An 18,259-nucleotide genomic window follows, 5' to 3' on the forward strand; every position below is an offset into this window, starting at 1 on the left:
CCAGCTATTTCCCCTCTACCCCAAAAAAAGAAAAAAATCCTGAAAGTCTTTCACACAGTTGGACTGGTGAGGGTATTAATGCATTTCAGAAGAAATGTGGTGGTGTTCACAAAGGTTTGTCTTACAGCCTATTTAAACTTCAGTCTGCAGGCAATAGGAAGGCAGATAGGGAATGGGAACTTTTCAATTGGTCTAAATATTTTAAAGTGGAAGGTAATGTACTTGTGTGATTCCCAGGAACTTTGGGTTTTTGATTAGCTAGAAATACATCAGGAATGGGGTCTCTGAATTTGGATGCTTCTGTTCTCCATGATCAACTGGGAAATGTGGAGAGACTGCAGAGGTTTTTTCACTTTGGTGAGGATGTGTGGGAGATGTATGCAGGCATCTTTGTAATTTCTTTGGCAAGGATAGATCCAAGTTACATTAGGGGAGCATTTTGGAGCCTATTTAGGGCCTTTGAAAATTAAGAGACATTGTTTTCAAATGATCCCACTCTGCCCTAATGCAACACTTTTCTCTTAGGTGGTGCTTTTTATTCAACTTTTGTCTCCTTTCCAGGAAAAATAAAGTTCCTGTGCACTTCAAACTGTAAACTCCATCACTATGTGTAACTGTGTGTCCTTTGTCCTGCAGTAGCTTTTTATCCATTGTTTGGTCTGATAATCTGGTCTATGATAATGAGGTGTTTGTTTATCAGTGCCCAATACTCTGTGGTCAGGCAGGCATGATGCACAACAGCTTCTCTCCATGGACATCGTGTGGGTACTGCCTGCAGAACTCTCTGTTTGGGAAAGTCATTAATAACCTGATACTGGGAGGGACTGAGAGCCCTCAGGTGTGGGTGTGGTGCCTTTCACAGGATCAGACTCCAGAGCAGGAAATTATCTTTGGAGCCCTTTCATTTTAAAATAGAGCTGTATTTCTCTAATGTTTTAAGATTCTGCCAGGAATTGTACTATATTTTCATGGTCTTTAGATTAAGAAATCTGGTTTCTATTAGTGAGTATATGAACTTCAACTTCATTGAACAGAATATATTGGTGGGAAGGGGAATGCAGATTGTACATTAAATGTATGCCTGTGGGACTGTGAAGAGTGAATTGTTAAAAGGCTCCAGCATGTAGTGGATGCATAAATATCTTACAAAAGCCTGAGATGCAAAGTTAATGCTGACAGTGTATAGTGCAGGAAGGTAATAGCACCTTTATTGTAGACATCTGCAGCTGAAGGATCCTCTTGGGATCACCATTTGCTTGCCCAGGGAATTTGTTGGTATGTTGGATGTCAGCATCCACAAGTTTTATGGGCTGGAACAGAAGGGTGTTTCCTGATCTGAGTTTTATAGGCAGAGTCTTTGGTTAGTGAAGTAGTATTTGATATTTGGTTGGACAGGGTAGGGAAGCATTTTGTCAGGTCATAGCTGGAGACTGGATTTTTCCATGTGTGCTGAGTACTCTGGTGCAGAATACCCCTGACATTGCATAAAGTGTTAAATGTTAGCTTGAAATCATCTGTACTACTCTCAGATTTCAGGAAATATTCTTAAGCAGTTGTTAAATTGCAGAGAAATTCCAATAGTGTTGCATTCTATATCAAATATCAATGAAAGCAGCATCATTAATGACACACTAATGAATACCACATGAATTAATAATAATCGGCTACTTTTTGAAGTCTCCCTGGCTTCCAGCTGTCTCTTAAATCACTTCAAATAATTAATTGCTTAATGCTTTTCACCTTTGACAGACAGAAATAAATTGCAGGTTAAAAATACCTGTGTTGGCAGTGGGCAGGACAAAGTGGAATGGCTGTTTGCTGCTAATCGAGAGGGACGGTGCATTTTGCCCTGCTGAGCCTGCGTTGCCCAGGTGGTGGATTAAAGGAGGCTGATCTTGCTCCTTTCAGTCAAAACTTAATTCAGGGCCACAGAGGTTTTGTAGCTGTTTCTCCTCCACAGAGCTGAATCAGTACCTCTGAAGTGTCCAGTGCTCTCTCTGTAGCACTGCTGCAGGACAATCAGTGGCCATGACTTTTTCCCCTTTAGCTTGTTTGTGTCAGTATGTGACAGGGGTGTCAGGGGTCTTTTTTAGGGTCATTTCTCTGTTGAGAACTGCCCTGACATCACCTCAGTCAATAAGTGGCCAAGCAATTTCAAGAAATTCCAGTCCCACCGACCTGGGACAAAAAAGAATGACAGCCTCATGCAAATGCAAACACCTGAATATAATATTGTTTTCTTCTCGAAGCTGTCTGGCCCTGAGGATTTTAATATTTTTATTCTTTTTATTTATAGATACTAAGGAACTCAGTTGCTTGGAGACCTGCATCTTTCTACCTGTGCTCAAGGCAGGTAAGGTCAGTTACTCAAATAAAGTTGTAGTGACCAGAGGATGCATGGGAAGCACCTTAATTTTTTATCAGTTTGAAAATGGGGAGGTCAGTCACTATTCTTTCTTCTGAAATTACTTAAAGTTGCAAAGTGCGCAGTCTTGCCATTTCAAAAAGTATGGGAAAATGCCTGGGATATGTTGTGGCAGGAATTGTTTCCTGTTGTGTATTCTGCTTTATTCCACAAGTGACAAACACATTACAGTGCTGGATGCAAGACTGTTGCATTAGTAAATGTTTGAGCTGCTGATATCAGTATATTTTGTACTGCCTGGGCACTGTATAAGCTTAATTTATTATTTTTTAGTAATTTTTAAAAAACTGTGTTTTATGGTTTTATGATAGAGAATACAAGAGAGAAAAGCCATGGGTGCTCTGTGATTCAAAGCAAAGGAAAGCCTAAATGCCTGGTTTTTTCAGCCTCTGATAAGTGCAGCTCACAGCATTCAACTGCTAATGCAGAATTTAATCCTAGTTCTGCATTTTCCCTTTCTCAACCTGTTAAATGTGATACAGAATGGCAACTCCTACTTTATTCCAAATGCATTTTAAATGCACATTTTCAAGTGCTAAAGTTACTGGAGGAGTTCTTCGCATAAAATGCCATTACCCTGTGTGCATGAAAAAAACGGAGGGCAACAGGAATTTGTTGTGATAGAGAGTGTAAGCTGGTAGACTTTCAGACATTTAAAATGCTGGGAAAGATACTACAGTTTTTAAAAAAATGAAGTTTTCTTCTGCATACTTTTGTGCCAGTAATCACCACAAATTCCTTGCAGAAAGTTCCTCAGGCAAAATTGTTCCTCCCAGGTATAATTATGCCAGACAGAAGGAGCTGCAGGGGCCAGTTGCCAGCCTGGAGGGCCTGTGCTCTCCTGAGGTCAGGCCCCTGGCAGGAGCAGCTCCAGCTCAGCACTGCCAGGCTGCCCCTGCCTGGGGATTTGGGAGAGTGTGTGAGCCTAGTTTTTTGGGGGGGAGACAAACAAAGTCAGGAGTTAATGGCAGAGAAACCACAGGTGATGAAAGGCAGTGGTGGAGGAGCAAAGAGGCTGTGACACAGGTGACAGTGCCTGGAACCACCCCTGCCCAGCTCGTCAGCCCCCTCCCAGTACCACAGTACCAATACTCACACAGGGACCCCGAGTAGGAAGCAGAGCCCCCACAAAATCCTGCAGAAAATCCTGCAGAGTGATGGTGAGGAAAGATTTGACAGGGAGGGAAAGTGACAGAGAAGGAAGATGTGTTCTAGTAAAAGCTTATGAAACAGAAACAGGGGGAAAAGAAAGCAAGGGGGTGGGGGGAAAGAGAAGGCAAGCAAACTAAAAGCAAAGCAATAACAGCATAAGGCATGAACTCAGAATTTTGTTTAGCACTGGTATTACAAAATAAAAAAATCCACTGGGGAAGGAGGGCAAGCACTGGGTTGAGACAAGAGGCAAGATTTCTCTATGCCTGAAAGCATATTGTTGAGATGAATTTTCTTTATGCATCCATACCCTTTACCTAAGTGCAGTAAGAATAGTTTGAGGCTTGTTGGCTATGAAATCTATTTATTATTTTCTGCTGCCAAATAAATGCTTGATTTTGTTCAAAAATTGTTTCCTTTATTTACCCAGGGCAGGTACTTATAGTGCTAAAGCGAAATGTCACTCTGATCTGCTAGAAGTATTTTGTTCTGGGTAATAGCCCAGTGCCTTTAAATTCAGTGTGTTATGCTTTATTTAAACATAACGGGCAATATAGCTGTATTTCACAGTGAATAAGTGTATTAATTATGAGACAAATCACACTAGATATTGTTTGCTGCTCAATTTCCTTTAAAACGGGACATTTTTAATGCATCAAGCAATGATGAAGCAGACTAATTACAGGTAATAAATTTTTATTGAAATCTGAATGACTGCACTTGTCACTGGGTCTCAGATGCATGTATATTCATTTGAATTATAAAATATAATATATATCAACTAATTATAGATTTCTTCCATTCCTACTAAAGACAAACGAGTTAGTCAGAATTTCATCCCACCCAATTTTCCTGAAGTGTCAGAGGTAAAGCTTCTCTTGACCTAAATGCAACCTGTGTTCATTCTTTATTTTATGGCAGGAGGGGTTTTTTTACCCTAAAACTTCTGCAAAACAGAATATACAGGGCTAGAAACTCCACACTGCTGTAAAAGGCAGCTGCCAGCTCTGACCCTGGTGTGAGATCTTGCTTCTTGATAGCTTGGGTGTCATCTGCAGACACAAAGGCTCTACCATGATGCTCCACATCCATTACCAGGACAAAAATGATCCGAGGCTGTTGTTATAAGTTTCAAATTTTCTTTGTGTAAACCTCAATGTTCACTTAAACTTTAGCTGTTTAAGCACTTATACCTGCCACTAAATTCCTTTGCTGGAATATTAATGGAAAGGGAGCACAAGGGGTAAAATCAGTCTAAATTAATTTCAAAATTCAAATAAAGGCTCGTGCTTAGGTTGTTTTTCTCCAGGACTCACCATTTCTAATTAGGATGCAATATGACATGTCCTGTTTTCACATTTCATACGCTGCATATTTCAAGTAGAAAACCTAGACTCTCGAGATGATGACTGGCAACTCGAGAGAAAGAAAAACATAAACAACTTGGAGGAAAAAAATGAATATAATAAAACTACTCTTGAAAATACTCCAAGGATAAGGCAGTTCAGAAATATGAGTGCAAGCATTAGGTTTCCATAATACAGATGGAATCAATGCTTGCAGAATATTGATTACAGATTAAGCTCACCTTATCAATAAAGACCAAGTTTTGCAATCATCTTCTGAGGGATCCATCATGTGGTTCTATCAATTCTGAAAAAAAATCTTTCCATTGTTAGGAAGGTTGCCTTTTTCACTAACAGAGCCTGAAAACAGTTTCTCATCAACTGAGTTCCTTAAAAAAAACCAACTACTATGTTTTTTTCCTACTTCTTCATTTATAACACTGTTCCTTCATTTAGAAATTAATATCAGATTCTTAAACACTATTAAAGAAAAAAAAGAAAATAATATATACTAAAATTTTAAATAAATCTGTACTGATGCTAAAATTTATAGGGCATAATGAACTCTGTAAGAAAATATATTATGTATCAAAACAAAAATACTTTTAAGGAGACCAAAACAAGTATATTTTTATTAAGACTATGCAGTACACATTCCAAAACGCATGTCTGTAATTGGAATAAAAATAGTGAAACTAATATGATATTCAGACCTTATTCTGTTGCAACAATTAGCTGTTGATCTAACACACATTAAAAAAATAGTATTTCCATTTGGCAACAAATGGCTTCCAGCAGAAGGAGCATCAAACAATGGCTTAGTGGTATTTTAAAATGAGCCTTTAAATCTTTTGGTCTTAGATGGGGCATAAGAGTTAGAGCAAAGGGCAGGTGTTCCAGGTGGATGGAAGAGGCAGTCATGGCACAAAATGGCACAGAGCTAGGAAGGATCACACACTCCCTGTCTCAGCTGTGGCCACTTAGAGGTTTCCTGTGAAGGTGTTGCACAGATGTCCAGGAATGAGCTGTGCTGAGCTGTACCTGAAGGCTAGATTCAGCTCAAAAGCTCATTTGACACATAAGCGAAGGTCCCAGATGGAAAACCTGAACAAATGAAAACCCTCCATCTTTTCTCTTAGACATGAAGCAACGGGTCAGCTTTCAACAGTTAAAGATCAAACTAAGGCTGTGTCTCAAACAGCCATGAAAATTGTATCGTTCAAATTAACATGTGAACTGCAATTGCAGCTCTCTAAGTGATAGCCTTTACTCCTGTAATCTGCAAGTATAGGAGTTGTTTGTGTTTGATTTTTACCAAATCCACCAGCACCATAGGGCTTGATCATTAGCACTTAATTTAAGGAGACATCACGAGCTTCAGTAATGCTAAGTGTGTTATCAAGGGTAACTGCTCATTTCATTAGCTTGTTTTCAAACTTGTACAATTCTTATTCAATAGGATACTGCTTTTGTCAGGCTAGTTTATTGATAGCTTAATAAATTAAAAGTGGCATTTCATTCTTTTCCCTGGAGAGAAAGGAAAAACAAAAGGATGGAAAACAATTAAGAATGGAGAAATGAATAACAAGCTGCAATTAGTTGTGCAATAGTGAAGTATTACAGAGATTTCACTTTGCACTAGAAGGATCAGTTCTTGAAAAATGTCCTGGAGAAGAAGATCCTTTAAGAAGGCAGACATGCATTATTGAGCTGCACGGACTAGGAAATCACAAGAGATTTCTCTCTCTGCCATTCAATTTAAAAGAGCTTTGAATCCTGGTTTGTTTATATCTCAGTGGCAACTAAGTGTTTTGGTTATTATCAGAAAGGGTTTCTACTAAGTCCAAAACTCTTTCTAGAAACCTTTCTCTGTTTGAGAATCTCTCTCCCTTTCAGACTTCCCTGGCTTTAAAAAAATATTCACCTTTAAATCTCATCTGGTAATGGAATATGCTATTAACATGACAAAAGCAAACTTCATTTGTTATAAAATCATGCTTCACTGCAATTATTTAGAAATGCAATATGCCTATAAATGCATTTAAATTACAGTAAGCAAAACAGCACTTTATGAGGAGTTGGGTAGTGTTGGGTTTGGGGTGATTTTTCTTTTTAATGGACTGTACCACCCACTAAAAGATTTCTGGTTTCTTGGATGATTCATTAATGCTTCCTTCATTTTCCAATTTCTATGGGACCATCTGGCCCATCTTTGTAGAAAGGCTGTAAATATATTTTACAGTCTTTCTCAATTTAAAAGTAGTTGCCCAGCTGCTTCACAGAAACTGTCAGCAATTGGTAAATTCCTCAGAATTGCCAGCCTTCATTAGTAATCCAATCAGGATGTAGTTTAAAATACTGCAAATCAGATTATGCTCCATTGGACAGGAATTGGAGTGACATGATGTGCTGGGTTATCTTATTTTGCATCTGTGATTGCCTTTAATCCAGGAGATGCATCCACTTTCTTTTGAGGGGAAGGCACTTAGGCAGGAGCTGTCTGTCCCTATGCATGGATGTGGTCCTGTGTGCTCCCACAAAAAGACCTGCTCAGGTTTTGTCATTCTCCTCCAGCTGAAGTCACAGTCAGACACTGGTAGCGTGAGTTGTATGCAGCATTGGCTGTGCTTCTGAGCTCCTGTGTTATGTGATTTAGGTTAACTAGAGCTGTACATTTGGGTTTCCTGATTTCTGTGAATTTTAGATTGGTCCTGTTCTGTCTCACTATTATCTGCTGTACTATAAAATCCACATTTCTTTAACAGCTGGCAGTGCTTGCTGGTAATAAGGTAAGAATGTGGAGGTAAGGCAATGAGGCTGGCACTGGGCTGCATGAATCAGTTACTTCAGTACATCATTGCTGTCATTGGGAGAGTCTCTGGTACAATATGCAGGTGAAAATATTTATCAGAACAGTGCAATTAATATAAATTTTCACACATGGAGAATCTTGTGTTGCAGACCGAACTGCACAAGGACTTGGATGGATACAGAATTCCGTATTTATTTATAAGACACCTGTACTACTCAAAAAAATGTGTGCATAGAAAAACTGCCACTTTACACTGTAAAGTACATTTTGGACTATACCTTCTGTACTATTGGATTTTCTGATGGGATAACTAATATAGGTCAGTGAGGGAGTAAAGTTTACCTCATTTAGCCAGCTGGTGTTTCCTAGGACATTTCACTATGTTACATTCAAAAGTAATTCTGAACTTTGTGCTTTAGATACATATTCTGAGTTACTAATTGCTATAATAAAAGAAAACAGGGCACCCACTACCTGCTGCTCAGCTCTAGAAATCTCATCACTTGTTAAAACCTGGAAAGTCTGTTCATTGTTATCAGTTGGATGCAGAGTTGCATGATAGAGCTTTTATCAATCGTGCTTTATATGCTCTAATTAGATGAGCCTTCAGGAACAGCCTTGAAAATATGAAGAGGACATGAAAACTTTATGTAAGAAATTCTGTGATACTTTCATATACTACTTCCAGTTGAACAGGAGGTTTCCAAGGTGTGAGATATAAAGGGACGTACTGACAGAATAATGTAGTGTCAGAGAAGTTTGTATAGTCATTATTTCCAAGAGAAATTTAGAAATAGGTAATAGTGTGGAAATAAATTCTGACAGGTCTATCCAGAGTAGATAAAAGAAGATAAATTTCTAGACAATCATGTCTTTGGGATCTATTTAGTTAACAGTACAGTGGGAGAACATTTAGGTGAGTGGAGTAGAAGAGACAGAAATTCTATTGGGGATTGAAATCCTTAAAAGCAAGCTTCACTAGTTTTGTTAAATATGTAGTTGAATAGTAATAAAAAATACTAAAACTATGTGTCTTAGTGCTGTGAAAAGTTTAAAGTTAATGAGTAGCTTCTACTCTTTGAAAATACTGTGATAGTATACCTACTCTCTGACACACAAGAAAATAATCTTACAGGTCATTGTGTACTGCATTCATGTCCTCCAAGCAATATTTTTAGTTAGCTTTAAGGAGGAAATTAGGGAGTGCTAGAAGTGACAAGCATCCATTTTCACATGTTTGATAGGGGTAATTTTTGTTAATTAAATCCATTGTTTATGGAATCATTGGCACTCAGCAGAAAGTTTCAAGATTACTTTTTTCAAAGGCAGTTGCGTGGAATTACTTGAGTGTGTATGGTTACTTTATTAAATTCAGAGAGCTCTGCTGACTCTGATTTTCATGTATCTTTTCATTTTTGTCTACTGTCAATGTGATCTGTGAAGAGTTTGGCTTTTCAACTAAATCCCCCAGTTCAGTTCATTCCAGGCATAGTTTGAAGACTCATCCTAGTGGATAATTGCACATTTCATGGCATTTTTATGAGCCTTTGCTTCATAGCTTGTGGATGTCTGTATTTCCTAAGCTTTATAGCCCATGAAATAAAGGGGTTGTGTTGCAGTACACTCAACAGCTTATACAGAGAACCTGAATGCTAATTTTTAGGAACCAAGAATTTAGACAAGTGACACAATTTTCCTCTTGTGGTGGGGAGCCAGGAATGACTCTACTTTCAGCAACTGAATGAAGCTAGGCTAGTAAAAAGCCTTTGCAAATTTTGTTTGTTCCTAAATACAGTATGGTTCCCAGTGGAATTTCCCCTGATCTCCAAGTGGTTAGGAAGGAATTCTCTATATCTTTTTTTGTTGGCTGTGAGACTGCCAGGCACAAGCTATTCAAGCAAAATAAACAGTAATGTACAGCACTTTTTCCACAACTGAAAAACTAATATGTGAAGTAGTGATTGTATCAATACACACTCAGCTATCAGAAAAGTAAGCAAAATGGAAATGAAAAATGATACATGAAGGGAAGAATGAGAAAAGGAGAGAAATGTGATCCAGCTGCCATCTCCAGAAAATGATCCAAAGGAGCAGCTCCTGTCAATCTGCAAGTGTGAGAAAACAACTCCCATGTTCATGTGAAGAATGCTTTCATTCTGTCCTTGCTGTGTTTAAATATTAGGCTTACTTTTGTTTAACTATTCAGTAAAGAGCAGTTATGAAATTTCTTTCCTACTGGATATGGTGATTGATCCTTTATTCAGATCTTCATAAAATATCCACCAGGATCTGCCAGTGATTTGGCTCTTTTGACTGATAATACTGATGATTTTATTAAAATTAGGGCAAAAGGGAATTGAATACTTATATCCAGAAATCTGTACTTTAAGCCCCTCATTTTGTATGCTGTTAAATGATACCACTATGGATAAACAATGGATGCATTAGGTACACAGGATATATTCCTAGCTGTGGCTTAGACTTCCTCTGTGATTTTACTGCCATAAATGATTGCACAGCATAACAGGGTAGTTCACAGAGAGTTTGCAATTTCTTCCATTTTTCTGTCTTTGTCTGTTCCTTATGTCTCTTCTCTCTTTTTCTCCTTTACACTATCAGTAAGAAAACGAAATAAAAAGATCAATGTTGTGGTAACTTGCACTTCCACATTTCAGCTGCCACCATATTTTACTCGTGGATAAGGCTTTATTTATCCCTAAGAGTACTCTATACTATTTAGGAGCAAAATAAATGGGAGCAAAGCATACATACACATATTTACATATATTTATAGATTTATATGCAATTTATATTGCAGTTAATTTTCAGCAAGGATTTTATGGTTATATAAAAATCCAAGGACTTTTGTCTGAAAAAATAAAGAAAGGGAAAGCTGGTAAAATATGAAAAAAAATTCTCAAAAAGAATTCTGGAGGAAGATATGAGCTCTCTATCTTGACCATTAGTTTGGTTCAGTATTTTCACCCACTTTGATTATGGGTCATTTACTAAGGGGTTCTAATCTCAGATGGTTCCCAGTGATTAAAAAATGTATCAAAGAAAATAAAAGGGACCTTTTCTGGGACAGTTACAACTGCAAAGGTCTCAGGACCATTTATGAGAAATAAAAGCAGTTCTCCAGTGACTGCAAGTGTCATTGGCACAACAGTGACTTTGATCTGGATGTATCAACAGGAAAAACAAAGTAGCTTTAGAATTTTGGACACAGGCTTATAATTTTGACTGAAATAATAAATTAAAAACCAGGATCATCATGTTTTTTCTACAACCTAGTGCTTGATTTGCTTCTGAATGGTGTGCTCTGCATTTACAAATTGCATTTATGAGCCTCTTTTACAGATCTATTCTTTTCATTCTGGTCTGTAAAACAAAAATATATTAGAAGTGAATATAGAAAATATACAGGAAAAGCATATAAGTAAATATCTAAAGTTAAATTAGTATTCAAGGTTTGGTTTGTACCTGTGACACTATGAAGAAAAAGTCTGCGTCTATGCCATATGCAACAGGACATGAATTGATTTTTGTGTTTTCCATTTTACATAGTGGACATTGATTTGCATTCCTAATCAGGCCATTAATAATGGAGCAAAAGGAAGGGTAATAGTCATCCGGTATATCTGTGGCAAGTAGGAATATTAGTCATTAACTACTATGCCTGTAGTCACTTAGTTCAAATCTGTGACTATGTGCCCTTTTACTTTGTACAAACTGTGGGACAAAGAGAGATTGCTGTAGGAAAGAGACTGTAGAGACAAAACAGTTTGCTGTGAAGTTTTAACTGGTCTAAACAAAAACATTTGCTTCAGATATTATTACATATTTGTGGCCAAAGATAGATGAGGATCAATAAACTGTAATTAAAAGGAGACATTTATATTTAGAAGCTTCTTCACTGGGGGAAGAGGAGATGGCTTAAACATGATGTAAATTCAGTGAAGAAGTGCATTGCAATTTTATTGTCATGAGTAAGCAAGCGAGACAGCAGATGTGAGTTACAAAAGCAGAAAATATCTGGGCAGAACCTCTATATACTCAATGTTCTTTAATATAAATAGTAATAGTGGCACTGCCAGCTGGAGGGCAGGATGAATTCACCTGAATGATATTTTGAGCTTTGGGATTCTAGGGAGTTTCAGGGAAAGTGGATGAGCACATGGAAAAAAATGAAAATGAAAACTTTTATGGCATGAAATTGTATGAAAAGGTGTGTTGTATGATTACCATTGCAGCATAGTGGGGAACATAATCTAGCTGCAGAAAGCACAACTGCTAAGGGTGAAAGGGTAGAGATCATAAAACATAACACATTCAGATTCATTAACAAACCATGCACATGTTACTAATCTTCCTGTTATCATTTTTCAGGATACAAAGATAAGCCTAAGAGACACTGAAATGTAGTAAAGGGTGTAAAGATCACTTCTATAAATGGAGAATAATGGAATTTCATACCTATTTGTTTCACATAAATACAAAATAGATTAAATGTTACATAAATGAAATCACAAATCTCCCCTAATATAATTATTAACATGTATAGACCCCTTAACTCCATTGGTTTATCCAAGAACTTTGTTCTTCTTTCCTGTTTTTATCTGTGTTGGACAATGACTGAAACTGGCTTGCTTACAATGCTAGAAACTCCCATCAGTTGCTTGCATGGTTTCTCTCAATTTTTTTTTTTTTTAATGGTTCCTTAAGTAGTGCTGTCTTTGCAGTTCTTTAGTGCTGTCATTCTATGCTGGACACATCACTTCATCTCTTCTGGAAAGCTTTGACAGGGTACACTGGGGAAACAGTAACTCTCTTCTTCCACTGTGAACCATGCTGCCTTGTACTTCCCAACCGCCTCAATCCCTTCCATTCCAGGTGGTTCAGAAGTTGCCTTTCACGTACTTTCATAATTATTTCAAATCACAGCATTGCTGTTTTCGATCAGTGCTGATGGATGCCTCTGTATCCTGTGAGTCTCACAGTGACACGAGAGCACTTGGGTTTGTTTGGCCCATCATCTTCCTCCAGCAAGTATGGAAGATCATATAATAAGGTGCTTTCAGAAAATAATAACCACAGGATAAAGCACAGTCTGGGCTTTATCTGCCTCTTGAACTAGTTACCTATCTGTTTAAATGTCAGAAACAATTCCAGACATTAGCCAACATGTCTGTAATATACAATGATATGCTGCCACGAAGGCAGCAATTTTCTTGCACTCATAGACTTCCTCAGGACCCTCACGATGAGATGAACAGAAGCAGACAATAAATTCCACTTCTTGCATAGGCTCTCCCTGTCACTACAGGAGGTCAATCTTTGCTTAAGGTCCGACCAAGTTAGTACCATTTTGCTGTTGAAGCAAAAATAAAATACATGGTTAGACAGTTGCCATGTTCCCACCTCCTAGTTCTTCACAAAGAGAAAAGAATTTTAGACAGTTTTGTCAGCTAGCTGAGCTTTCTGTTCATTCCTCCTAGGCCTTTTCACAGTTTGGACAACTTCAGAGTAATTCAATGTCAAGGACGTTGCTTCTTCTGAAAACTTCACATCTGCCATTTTCATAGTGCAGGGAGCTGTCTCCTGCCAGCTGCAGTACATTAATTTTGAAGGCATCAAAAAAGGCCACCATAATTGATTGTTTAAACAGCAGTACCTCTTTTCCACACCTGCAAATAGAAGTGCAGACCTTCCTTGTCCTATCACATCTGACAGCCGCCCTCACCCCCCCCAAGTGTCTCACCTACTCACCAGCACTTTAAAATCCCTTTTAAGAGGAATTATTTATGAGAGTTTTACCTTAAATACACTTTGCAACAAAACAAAATGCTGCATTAGTAACTAATCTGGTAGGCATTACCCCAAAGTGTTGATTTCTCCAGGGCTAACATTTGTGCTAACTTCTTCTCAGGTCTTAATTCTAAGCTTGACAAGGCTGGTCCAAAGAATATTGTGGGATATCCTGTGTCAGCTTTATATTTGATTATTTTCTGGACAGCTACTGGTGAAGGTGCAAAGCAAGGGCAGGAGGGGTGATCTGTGTAACCGGGGACTGGTTTTACTTCAGGGGAAGTAGGGAGGGCAAAGTTTGGTATCTTCCTGGAGCCAACCACCCCCGCCTGCTGACCAAGGAAACTGAGGAATGGTTTTCTTCCCTGTTTTTCTCATGAGCACAACAATCCTTTCTTGTCTTTGGTCCTAGAATGTGACAAGAATGTCACCAGTTGTGACAAGAAAGGCAAAGGTCCCTTTCTTTCACTGCATCCACTCCTAATTCCCCCCTTCGGGGAACACACTGTGTCTCCAGTCTTCCTTGGTTCTTCTCTCCTAGGATCTTTGTTTTTATTTCTCATCAGTAATATCTCTTCGTGGATCTCTTGTCAATTAAGCACAGAGAGTAAACCCATTTTTGTACAGGATTACTGGTGTAATTTGAGTAATGTTTGCCTCTACTATTAGTTAGATGCAATTTGATACTGAGATGTGATCGGCATATACTCAAAAAAAACAAGCAAAAAAACCCCTGACATTGGCATTTCTTTGATACTCTTTCATCTTTGAGGATACTGGTGAAGATCACGTAATTAGGGCATGCATGTGAATATGAAACATATGTTATTTACACCGTAAAAAATTTCAATTAAATAATTTTATTTTTGCTTCTGCATTTTAAAAGATTGCATGTTATACTGGCATATTTGCTTGGGAAAATAACTCACTCTTGAGGTAAGTGTCCAGGCATAAATCAGTTTGACATATTCTGTCTCCATGGTTAGGAAAGGCATTGAAAAGAAGGTAATACAATTTTGAAGTTAAAGAATAATATCGGCCACAGCAACTGAGACAATAATGAGTCAAAATTGCTATTCTTTGTGCAAACTTGAATATGAAAGAAGCCATATCTAGGAAAAGAATCTGAGGGAAAAAAAGAGATAAAATCAAGCACCAGTTCTTATTTGTTCTTTGAAGTCTGATTTTGCCCACAGAAAATGCATACAAGAAATTTGGAATGCATTTTTCTGATGATCAGGCTTTTCAGCTGTTGACAATTCCAGGTATTTGCCTGTTAATACACTGTGTCAAGTGTATATTAAAATATAGGTAATTGGAGATCAGGAAGATTCCTTTTAATCTTTCTTAGTTTCATTGCCAAGCACAGTGTTGAAATGACATGCATATCGCTGTTGAAATCAGTAGGGCAGAAAGAACCAGAATAAGGAGACACCATTCTTCATATCCCAGGATGTTCTGCTTCATAGCAAAAAGAGTCTTTGAGGAGTAGATTTGCCTAAGAATTAACATTTCTGTAGAAAAACCAGCAAGACCTCAGTTTTAAGCAACATTTAACAGGAATTTTTTAGCTGTGTGATAGAGGAGTTGATGTGTGATATCGAATATTTCCACAGCTCCATAAGCAGGGCAGGAAGAATAAACTAAGTTTCTTTCATTTTCAGGTCACCATGCTTTCATAGTAAGATGGTAAGATGACCTTCTCTCATTCTGAGTCCAGTGACCTCTGACCATGTTCTTATAGATATTTTCCATGAGAAGGGTTAAATGTATAATGCAAAATACACTTATTGGTTCCTTTTTCAGTTTTCATACCCTTACTCTGAGCTGAGATAACCCCCAACATTGGTCCCACTACCTTGGGAAGAGAATATTTGCATTTCTTTGATTAACTCTGGGACAAAGTTACAGAGGCAGTTGGTTCTCTCAGCTGATGTAGCTGTTTATCAATAATAAAGAGTGCCCTTATTGTTGAGCAGAGTTCAGCTTCCATTGTTCTGGCTGTGCTCCATCACCCTGATGTTCTTACCTAAAATTGATGAAGGCATTGCCCTTGCCCATCACCTGAGAATCACCTTCAGCTGCAGGGGTGTGCTGATTCAGCACGCTCTTTCTCAGAAAATTTCTCAGCGTGGTGGGTATTGAATTCCTTCACTTTCAGGAAACAGATTTCCATCTGCTTTTAGCTGTGGTCTCTACTAACAGGTCATGAATACCTGTTACAGTGGTTTAGTTGAGTAAGAAATAAGTCAGTTCTCACTGTGAGTGGATGAAGCAAATAGAGGACCAGATCTGGGATTGAAGTTAATACAGTTAGATTGTTTCTGTTCTTGGATCTCTGTTAACCACATTTAGCACAATGCAGTTGCTATGGCTGAAATATTTGGGCTGTTCCTTAATCAAAAATAACAATGGGATCATCAAGTTTAAAAATAAAAACAGTAAAGCATTTTTATCTTATAAATTCCAGCTGGATTAAGAGTTTGCAGGAGCGCAAAGCAGTTGGGGCAAACTTTTTACTTCAGGAGTTACAGCTGTTTGCCCAGTGTTCCAAAACAGTTTTCTGCAAACTCATAGCAAGGAGAAAAGGCAGTGGCAAGTGTCAGGTGATCCAAGAGCTGCTGTACGCGTGTCCAGGGTGTTGTAGGGCACATCAGCTGCATGAGCTGTGTGCTTGGTTGGGATCATGTACAGGCCGGGGATTGTGTTTGCCTTGAGCCTCTCCTTATTCTCCAGGATGGAGGCAGGAGGTTCAGGATCCGTGCTTTTGTCTGGTTTAATGGCTAGGTGTCATGGAATATGCTGGCTGCTGTTACCAAGGAAACTTGTCATGCAGACTTTAGAAACTGTCTGGGAAGGAATTAATGAGCAGTTAACTTGGTTTCAGATCTAGCTGAAACCAAAATTGTTTGTGTGAAAAATGAGGGTTCATCCACACCAAAAACCTTTGCTGAAAGCTTGATTAGGGTTCTTTTATGTGGCTATCTGATTATTTTGAAATCTCTCTCACAAAAAAAATAAAATGTTTTATTTATATTTTTCTATCACATTGAACCTAACAAATGTTCAAATGAAAATATTTTGATCTCAGGAAGACTGTAAAAGAATGAGTCTGAAAGCACCCTATCTTGTCTTTTACTGTATTTCCCTTACAACGAGAACAGTTATAGCTGAACAATTTTTGGCTGATATTAGCCTAACCAACCCTTAAAAATCTGGATTCCTCCACTTTTTAAATTCCTTCTTTCAGTGCAAAGTCTTTCATAACATCTAGGTTAAACCTCCATTGCTGTATTTTATGCACATCACTTTCATCTTATTTCTTAGTGAATATAGGAGGCAATTTATTACCAGCTTTGTCTGAGTAACCTTTTATGAGTGTGATTATATATGTGTCTTCATTTTTATTTTCAAGACTGAGCAAACCAATTTTCCAAATTTCCTTTCATTCAACGCAAACCTCTCCTCGCAGACAAAAAATGCTGTAAACAAAGACCTGCTAACAAAGAAAACATTCCTCTGCCTCACTGGATTCTTGGAGCAAGCTTTACTGAGAGCTGAGGCAATCTTCCATATGCCTTACTGTGGAAAAAAAAAAGCCAAACATCCAGTCTACCAGGGTGCATTGCAAACAAAATGAAAATTTGAGAAAATTCTGTAACAGAGGGATTTAATGGAGAGCACTTTTCAAACGTCCTGAAGTAATTTTTAACAGAAGCAAATTAATTATTTCTGATTCTTATATCTATATTCACTGCATTATTTTTTTCACACACATTTTTAAAGCATATTTCTTTCATTCTAATTATTATCTGCTTTAGGTTGGAATCTTATTTTTCTAACTTATGTGTGTACATCAGAGGGTGTAGTGGGCACATCTCTTCACCATTACAGCTCAATTATAAATAGTGTGTTTGTTCTTGAACAAGTGAGACTGAAGAAAGTATTACTAGAAATTAAATAATGTAACCAGGTGTATTTGCACTTGAGGCACACTGCTAATTTTTTACAGAATAAAAGATGGCCTACTTTTTCTAGTATTAGTATTAAAAAGAATCTTCAGAAGTTGCCAGTAAAATTATTTTGCCAACTTATTTGAAGGAAGGAGTTTATAGCAAATTAAGGAAACCCCAGGAGAAGTCATTTATTTAATTCCAGCAATATGTGAAACAGTGACAGGTTTGCAAGCCAGAACTTTGTTTTCTCAAGTAGTTTCTGGAGCCTACATGTTGAATGCACAGGTACAAGACTCTTTCCATGCAGTTCATAGCTGGGGTTGCCAAAAGCCATCAGTCTAATCAGGAATCAAGATCTGTAAGTAGATGATAGATGCAGGTCTGTAGAGATTCTCCAAGAGTCTCTCCTTGTTCCCAAAACCTAAGGGAATGTGTTAATTACTACTGAGAACTAATCCTTAACCATCACAGAACTTCAGGTATAGGAGCACCTTTTCTTCATTCAGTCCATGTAACGAAGGAAAAAAAAATGTTCAGCTGTCACCAAGGAAACCTCATCAGGAGGAGAAACCTTTTAATTTGTGCCAACTTTGACCATCCTAGTTCCAGAGAGGCAAATGGCATTTCCTCTGTTTCTCATGCCCAGTTTCACTGTCTTCGCCCAAAAGGAGTCTGCTCTACTCCTCAAGGATGCACAAGTGCATGTGAGTGTCAACCTGGTCCTCAAATAGAGGGAACAGAGCCTGGCTCTGCAGGATAG

Source organism: Geospiza fortis, unplaced genomic scaffold (assembly GCF_000277835.1).
Source record: "Geospiza fortis unplaced genomic scaffold, GeoFor_1.0 scaffold112, whole genome shotgun sequence".
In the NCBI taxonomy this organism is placed as follows: Eukaryota; Metazoa; Chordata; class Aves; order Passeriformes; family Thraupidae; genus Geospiza; species Geospiza fortis.